We start from the raw sequence: 8,476 nt of genomic DNA, 5'->3' as shown, positions 1-8,476 counted from the left end.
AAACCATAATTAGAATTATTCAAAATTTTTTCCTTTCAACTCAAGCCGAAGACAAAAGAATTATTCTAAATAAATGTTTCAATTGAAAATAATGACAGGTTTGCAATTTTTTACAAATTCAAGAGTAAAGTTGTGTGAGAATAGTTGACATGCTTTTTAGGAGTATCTAGTTCACATACATACACACACATTTTCATTGTGTTGAGATTTTTTGGATTGAGTTTTATGCACAACAATTCTGAGTGACTTAACTGTATTTTATTTTATTTTAATTTTTTTTTTTTTTTTTTTTTTTTTATGTTTTGAAGTATAAAATTTGACTTTTGGATGTCTTTATATAAAACGTAATGTGAAATTATATCTAATTTATTTTAATGCACACAAATCTAAATCGAGGCCATAAAACTAATACTTCCAAAATACTATCTTTCAGAATTTGAAAAATTTCAAACAATTTCATGTCTTGCCGCGAGGGGAGAGAGATTCCATGTCATTAAAAAGAGTTTTTTTTTTTTTGGTTGCAAAGCATGAGGCAGGAGGAACCATGGAGGTTGTTTATCAACTCCCTTGATGTAATTCATATTCATGATGCTCTAGAATGGGATTGCCAGTGGCTTCTCCTAGCAAAAGAGCTGGCTAACCAATAACCAAACAAAAATGATAGAATTTTGGGGTGAAATTACAATCCTACTATTGAGTTTCTAGACAAATAATTTGAGAGAGCTTTTGAGGTTTTGAAAAAAAAAAAAAAAATTTAACCTAATTTGGTTTTGGTTCATCCACGATCCCAACATTGAAGTCCTGAAGAACTCTTGTTTTAGTGATAATTTAAAGTTTGAGGAAAGATGGTATTTTTTTTAGTAGAGAGAGAGAGAGAGAGAGAGAGAGAGGTCCTTCTCACATGCAACTTTCAGTGGGTTAGGAGGGACAAGTCTCATCAAATATTGGTCCTAACTTATGTGTATGGGGGAGAGACCTCAATTGTCACTAGAACACATGAGGTGCCCTAACACTCTCACCAATTGGGGCATGATTGTCCTTTGTCATTTTATTAATATCCGGGCTCTTATGAATGACCAACTTGGTTCATTGCTTGCTTCTTAACCCTCCAACCAAAACCAATATGCCCTATTCCCACCAATGCCTATCAATCAATTTCACCTTACGTTTTCATTTAAAAATGTCATTTTACTATCAAAAGGAAAGAATTAAAGAAAGAAGAAAAGGCATGGGACCTCCCTCGCTTACTAATAGTCATTTGGTCCTATGAAGATGACTAGACCAAATCAATGCTTTCATGCATGCCATTGAGTTTGGGCTTGACTCCAAAAGATCATGGGGATATTTTTTACTTTCTATTTTTTTTTTTTTTTGTTGATGGGAAAACCTAAGCCCATAACAAGAGATAGCCATCTCTCCTCACAGATATCAAAGTCGAGACTTGGAACATAAAAGTGTCAAGTTTCAACCACTGAATAGAGGATTATAGATATACTTTTTCTTATTTGCATTATTTGGTTTTTTGTTTAAATCAATATATTGAAATTCATTTGCAACTGCTTTCAAATAAATTTAAATTGTATAATAATTTCAATTTGTTTTTTTTTTTTTTTCAGTTCTTTAGTTAAGAAGGTTGTAGGTTTTTTTTAGATGAGCTCATTCTTCTAATTAGTAAATTTTTGTTTTAACTTTTAAAAAGTTGACTCTTAGTTTTTCGTAGGGAGCTTTTAAAAGTTTAGAATTGAAACTTTTTAAAACTTAAAATTAAAATTTTAAAAATAAATTATCTTATTTCACGAGGATCATTTGTTTTTATTTCAAATATTATAAAATTGTTCGTTACTTCTTAAAATTAGTGATTGTTTAGTTGTGGAAAGATTTCTTATTTTCTACTTTTTAGTTTGCAAATAGTTATAAAAATGTCAAATTAATTTTTAATTTTTAAATATTTGTATAGAAAGGTGGAAAACAATAAGAAGTAGTTTTCCAATTTTTTTAATACAACTGTTAGAAAATTGAGAAATAAAGAGATATTTTTTTTGTAATTTTTTAAAAATAAAATTAAAAAATAGAATTGAGCAGACCTTAACTTTTTTTTTTTTTTTTAATCAATCCCAAATAATATAACACATATTCCTAAATTTATTTTTTAGAAGTTTTTTGCCCCTCATTTAGGCACCACAGACGTAGCAAACTAAATTTAAGTCCTTAAATAGTGAAATCTCTCTCCTCCCCCTCCCCCACTCCCCTTTTTTTGCCCTTTTCAAAATTTGAGCTTGAAACTTGTACAACATCCCACTATATATACTCAGAAATAAAAGTGAAATAAAATTGTATTTTGATCTCATACATTCATATCACTCTCATGATCTCACTGATCATCAATATGTACATCCTTGGGGACCAAAACTAGGTTTAATGACTAGCTTTTTCATATTCAAGTGACTTCTCATGCATAGCTAGCTGTAGCTTATGGACCCCTCTCTCTCTCTCTCTCTCTCTCTCTCTCTCTCTCTCTCTCTCTCTCTCTCTCTCTCTCTCTCTCTCATGAGGGTCATTTTGTCAAAAAGCCCCCACAAACAAACCTACACAAATTAATCACGGGTCAGTGACATTACGAGTTCAAGTGATAGAAAATCACAATGAGAGAAATAGAGTCTATAGATCCATTTCATATGTTATTTGCTTTTTTCAAGTAGATGTTGAATTATTTAGTATTCAAAACACGCAGCAGAAGATTAAAACAATCCAGGATGGATCTATTTGTATTTAAAAATTATTCTAAATGTTGAAACAATATACCTGGAAACGAATATTAGCTACAAAAATTCTTCGATAGCATGAAGATTCTATGCATATCCATATCGAAAATAACCTTTGTAATCAACTCTTTGATAAATGGAAACAGTAGACAAATTGAAATATCTCTGTGCTATATCTATTGGCTTTGTAAAAGAATTACTTGCTGCAAGCGCAACTACCTTCTCTTCTCTTTTCCTTTCCCTATTTCTCTGCGTCTCCTCGTTCTCTAGTGGGAGGAGCCTTTTTATTTTTCTTCGTATACTAATGTGGGGAGGGATTTTTATAGCAATCATATTGCAATAATGTGGCCAACATGCATTCACACACAACACACTCCACCATTAATAGAGTAGGTGGTTGTTGGATTTTCTATATTATCGATAAATTATTTTTGTCCATGAAATAACCAAGAGATGTTATCAATTTTCTATTCTAAATAGGAAATCATCAGTTTGTCTCTAATATTAATTATATTCTCGTTGTTAGCAAAAAATATAATAATATTCCATTTGAACTAAAAATTTTATTTATTTGACTAAATTAAATTCTTCAATTTAATTATCAAATAATAAATAGATAATCCACTAACAAAGATTAGAATACTCGTTAGTGCGCGACCCCATAGGTTCAGTACTAAACTGGTAGTAAGTTGGTCAAACCAATTTACTAATCAAGGTTGGCGTCTAGCAACACTCCTTAATAACCAGATAGCATGGAGTACACAATTATGTTCAAGAACCCGTAGAAGAATAATGCAATACTTTCTTTTGTCATTACAGCTTCAGGTATACCCTAGGATATGGTCCAACTGTCAAATCCTAATAGGTAACCTATTATGTTCCATGTCTATTATAACTAACTAATGAATGACATAAGAAACTCTTTTTCTTCTTTTATTCAATTACCTTGGCCAAGGTCTTAATTTTGTCGTTATAATTAATGACAAGATAGTGTTCAAACTCATTGCCAAGCGTTGACAGATTCCATCTTGATTAATTATTAATTCTACAAGTATTAAATCAAACCCAATATCCTTTCAATTATCACCCTAAGGCAATAGGTGTCCAGAATCAAAGTACGATAAATAACGTGTTAATTACTATGAAGATCTCAAGTCAAAGAAAATTCTTTCATTATATTCCTCAAGAAAATATCCTATTGACAATTTGATGGTAATTCTAATGATTAGAAATTTTCAATCGAGTTAGTTCAATGATCATATCTTCATATACACCATCTATATATGTAATTTAGTTAACGAGATCAACTAATCTCTATCTTATAGAGACCACCATATATATATATATATATTGATCTAACAGGATCATTAATGTCCTAATATTAATGATCCTATGACCAAGAATAATTTAGATTAAATAGCAAAAGACATAACTCTCATTATCACAATCTCCATCATGATGACAAGCCTATAAATTTAATCAAGGATCTTTATTTAGTTAATTAATAATTAAATAATAAAACTACTAATGGCATTTATTAACCAAAACTGTTAATAAAAAATGTGTTCAAATTATGCGAGATTGGATCTTGGGCACATGAATTCTATCCCTAACAATCTCCCACTTGCACTAGAACCAATCGGTCATCTATTTCATTCCCAATTTCCACTTGTGCTTGTCAAATTCCTTGGCACCAAGCACCTTAGTGAACGGATCTACTGTATGTTCTTTTCCTTCAATCTTTTGAATTATGATGTAATGACCCAAAATTTCTACCATTTATTTTCAATCTCTGATGCCATAACTGTACGATCATACCACATCAGGGGTACCGAGTTTACCTGTCCAAATCTCATTTTCATAACCAAGCAGCAGAATCATAAACATAAAAATCCCGAATACAATACCAAAGTTCTAATACCATCATATTTCCATAAAATTCCTAAAACCTTATTACAATCTTACTACACAAAAACATGTCTAGCTATATACATAACAATTCTCACCAGTACTTACTTTCAATAACACTATATATACCCTACTTTGAAGCGCTAAACTCGATCCCCACGAGGTCCTGAAATGTTAAAATGTTTGTTGGGGTGAGACACCTCTCAGTAAGACGAAATAAGTTATTATTAGTGTGTGGCAACATGAGTTTTAGTGTATCAAAATCTCACCCATTAAATCATAAAATTCAACTGAGAAATCATATATGGAAACTGTACTCACGCATACATATATATATATATATATATATATATATATATATATATATGTAGATATTTTTGGTAATACATACTTTTCTTAAAATGCGCTCTATCTTAACAAATTTTCTTTGTGTAAATAAATCAACATATATAGATATAAGAACCTCCCCTATAGGGCTAACTGGCTAACGACATGCTTCCCCCTATGCCGGGTTATGCAGTCCGAAGACTAGAATTAACCATGGCTGGCCTACCACCAGGCTAAGTCAACTTCAACATATGTCTGTAGTATGATTTGCCTACCGCATCTTGGTCCAGACTCCAGGGGCGGTCCAAAACACTCCATAAGCCAAATCATATGTCTACCACCAACACTGTCATAACATACCAATGTGGTTGCACTCTCAACTATTTCACTGTAGCGACGGTACTGTGCTCTATACATAATTGGTCCACCAGGGTTCTTAATTCATATTTATTGCAATTTACATAGTATTATATAATAATAATATAACGAACTCCTCATATCCTGCCAACGTTATATATATTGGTATTTATATAATGAACAATATAACGATCTCCTCATAACCTGCAAACGTTATATTGAAATTTTCATAACCAACAATATAACGACCTCCTCATATCCTGCCAACGTTACATTGCGATTTTCACAACAAACAGTATTATAACCTCATTTTCATAAATCTGTATGAAGCCAGGCAAATCAAATCCCGGTATAAAACCGTCATTTTCTGTCTTAGTATAAAACAACATATTATAGCTTGGCAATATAACCGTCATATCATAAATAGAAAAATCATCATATTTAACCAAGCTATAAAAATCATCCTCTTGCCACACAATTTTTGACTGATAAATTATAACATTATAACTGCTAAGGAAAATATAAATTTTGCTGTAATGAAGTATAATTATCTCTAGGGTTTTTCTTAATTTCAAACACCAGGTTTTTCTAAAAAATAAACATATAATAATACTGAATTTCCATTTTCACATGCCTGAATATTCAGAAAAACATATATAATATTTCTGTAAACATATGCTTAACATTATTCGGTTGAATTTTTGAAATTGGCTGACATAACCAATTCCCCTTACCTGTTTACTAAGAAAGTGTCTGTAAGAATCCTAAACCAATGCTTATGGCGTTCGGAGCACAAAATCTTGCAGTCACATATTTAATTTAATTAGCTAAATCCTAAAATAACAACTATTCTAACATCCCTAGGCTCACACACTTAATCGGTTAAATTCTATAAACAACTGACAAATTCATCTTCCTTACCTCAACCATGGAATGGTGTCTAGGATCCCCAAATAGCTGATTTGCTCCGATTACATTATAGAGAATTGACGTTGGGATCCCAAAATAATGTTTCTCTTATGATTTGGGCTAAACTTGGGGAGAAAATTGAAGAGAGAAAGTAGGAGAGCCGCAGCCCTAGAGAGAGAGAGAGAGAGAGAGAGATAGAGAGAGAGAGAAAGGAAGAGTGTTTTAATTTACCCAAAACAAAAATGACTTAAACCCTTTTATATAAGCTGCTGCTCAGATAAAATCGTCGACGGTTTTCCTGGAACCATCGACAGTTTGGTTTTTAACGAAACTGATTTTTACTGTTTTACCTTTACTGGGCCACGATAACTCAAAACCGTCGACGATTTTCTTAGAGCTCACCAAACTGTTGATGGTTTGGTCCTGCACTGAATCGATTTCCTCTTATATTAATTATTTTTATTACTTCTATTTTCCATGTCTCTACAACCTCCCCACCTTATAAAAGTTTCTTCCTCGAAATCTGCTACCTAGCGCTTGTATTAACATTTGAGGAGAATCGCTGATTTTTTTAATTACCCTTATTTATGGTAGAGGAATACTGTGGTTACAATAGAGGGTCCTGGGTGTAACGCCCTGAACCCTTAAACCCGAGTCCGGCGCGTTATACCCGATAATCCATAAATCAATATATACGTAGCGGAAAACATAACCATAATCTTCATATAACATAATACCAGAGTTTACTAATTCTAACTACCAACCATAATAAATTAATCATCCACCTGTATTCAAATATATACGTGTCTCCAAAACATTATCCACCAATACCAGTATATTTCACAATCATCCATATCTTATAAAACTTAAAACATAAATCATAAAACATAAAACATAAAATATACATATCAAAATTAACATAAAAATATACTATTTTCTCTTTCTATTTACCAATAATGCTATAAAATCTTGAGGAAATCTTGAAAAAGATAATTTCATATTCGGGTGAGACACATCTCCGTAAGGGAAGAAACAATATATTAAAATAGTGTGTGGCCAACATGAGTTTATATATGACATATTATTTAACATTTGAAAATCATTAACATAATTTCTGAAATTATTCCCTGAACCTAATCAAACACATGCAAATGTTTAACCCATAAGATTACATGAGGATAGGGGTGATTACCCGCCTATACAAGTAGCACCCCTATGCTCTGATATTTAGGCAACCCAAAGGTCGCAGTTAAAGCATACCAGGGCACTTACCTTATTCAGTAAGCCCTCAAGTGATAAATTGATCTTGTAATCACACAGTTCATATAAAAGTTTATCGGCGAAGTCCCTAAGGATAGGGAAATCTACCCGCCTATACAAGTAGGTTCCCTTTTCCCTAGTACGTTATGCGGCAACTGCCACGTCTGTAGCTATTAGTACACTCGCCTTGCTTAGCAAACCCTCAGGCGAAGAGTATGCCTCGCCCAATCACATCATGTTCTACATACATAGAAACTTCTAATATCATAATACATCATTATTTCCATCGTTATTCAATCATTCACATTCTTTCGTGTTCATAACTTAACATTTCTTTACATTTCACTTTAAGTGACTCTTTCCCATTTGTATCATTCACGTTTCACATTTCATTTCATTGCATTGTCATTCATTGTCATTTCATTTCATAATATTTTCATTTCGTTCATTTGTACTACAACCACTCTTTAACTGTCATCAGTTAGTCCACATAGAAATGCGCTAGAATCTGCTAACAGTTAGTCCATATAGAAATGAGCTAGATCTACTAACCCGGCTTTCAGCTGTCGTACATTTACCCAGTATCTTTCAACTGTTTTACCCAGTATCTTTCAGTTGTTTACATGGTTGCATTAACACACACAAGCAACATAGTCCATGTCACATTTTATTCATAATGTCTTACTTACTTAGCCTGCATCTCATATATTTAACATATAATTTGCGCAAATTCTCATGCCATACAATTTAGTAGTAAAATTCATACATATATCTCATAAAGTAAGCCAACCCACATTTAACATTTATATGCTCAAAATACATTTCATTTCATATTTAATTCATCAGAAAATTCTTTCCACTTTCATTTGTTCATTTTCACATATACATATCTAATAAACAGCCCTAAACTTGAAAAAAATACAATTTAAATAGTTGTCATTTTACCCATATTG

This window comes from Malania oleifera, chromosome 6 (assembly GCF_029873635.1).
Source record: "Malania oleifera isolate guangnan ecotype guangnan chromosome 6, ASM2987363v1, whole genome shotgun sequence".
Lineage (NCBI taxonomy): Eukaryota > Viridiplantae > Streptophyta > Magnoliopsida > Santalales > Ximeniaceae > Malania > Malania oleifera.
The sequence above is the reverse complement of the archived record's forward strand: the minus strand, read 5'-3'. Positions refer to the sequence as shown.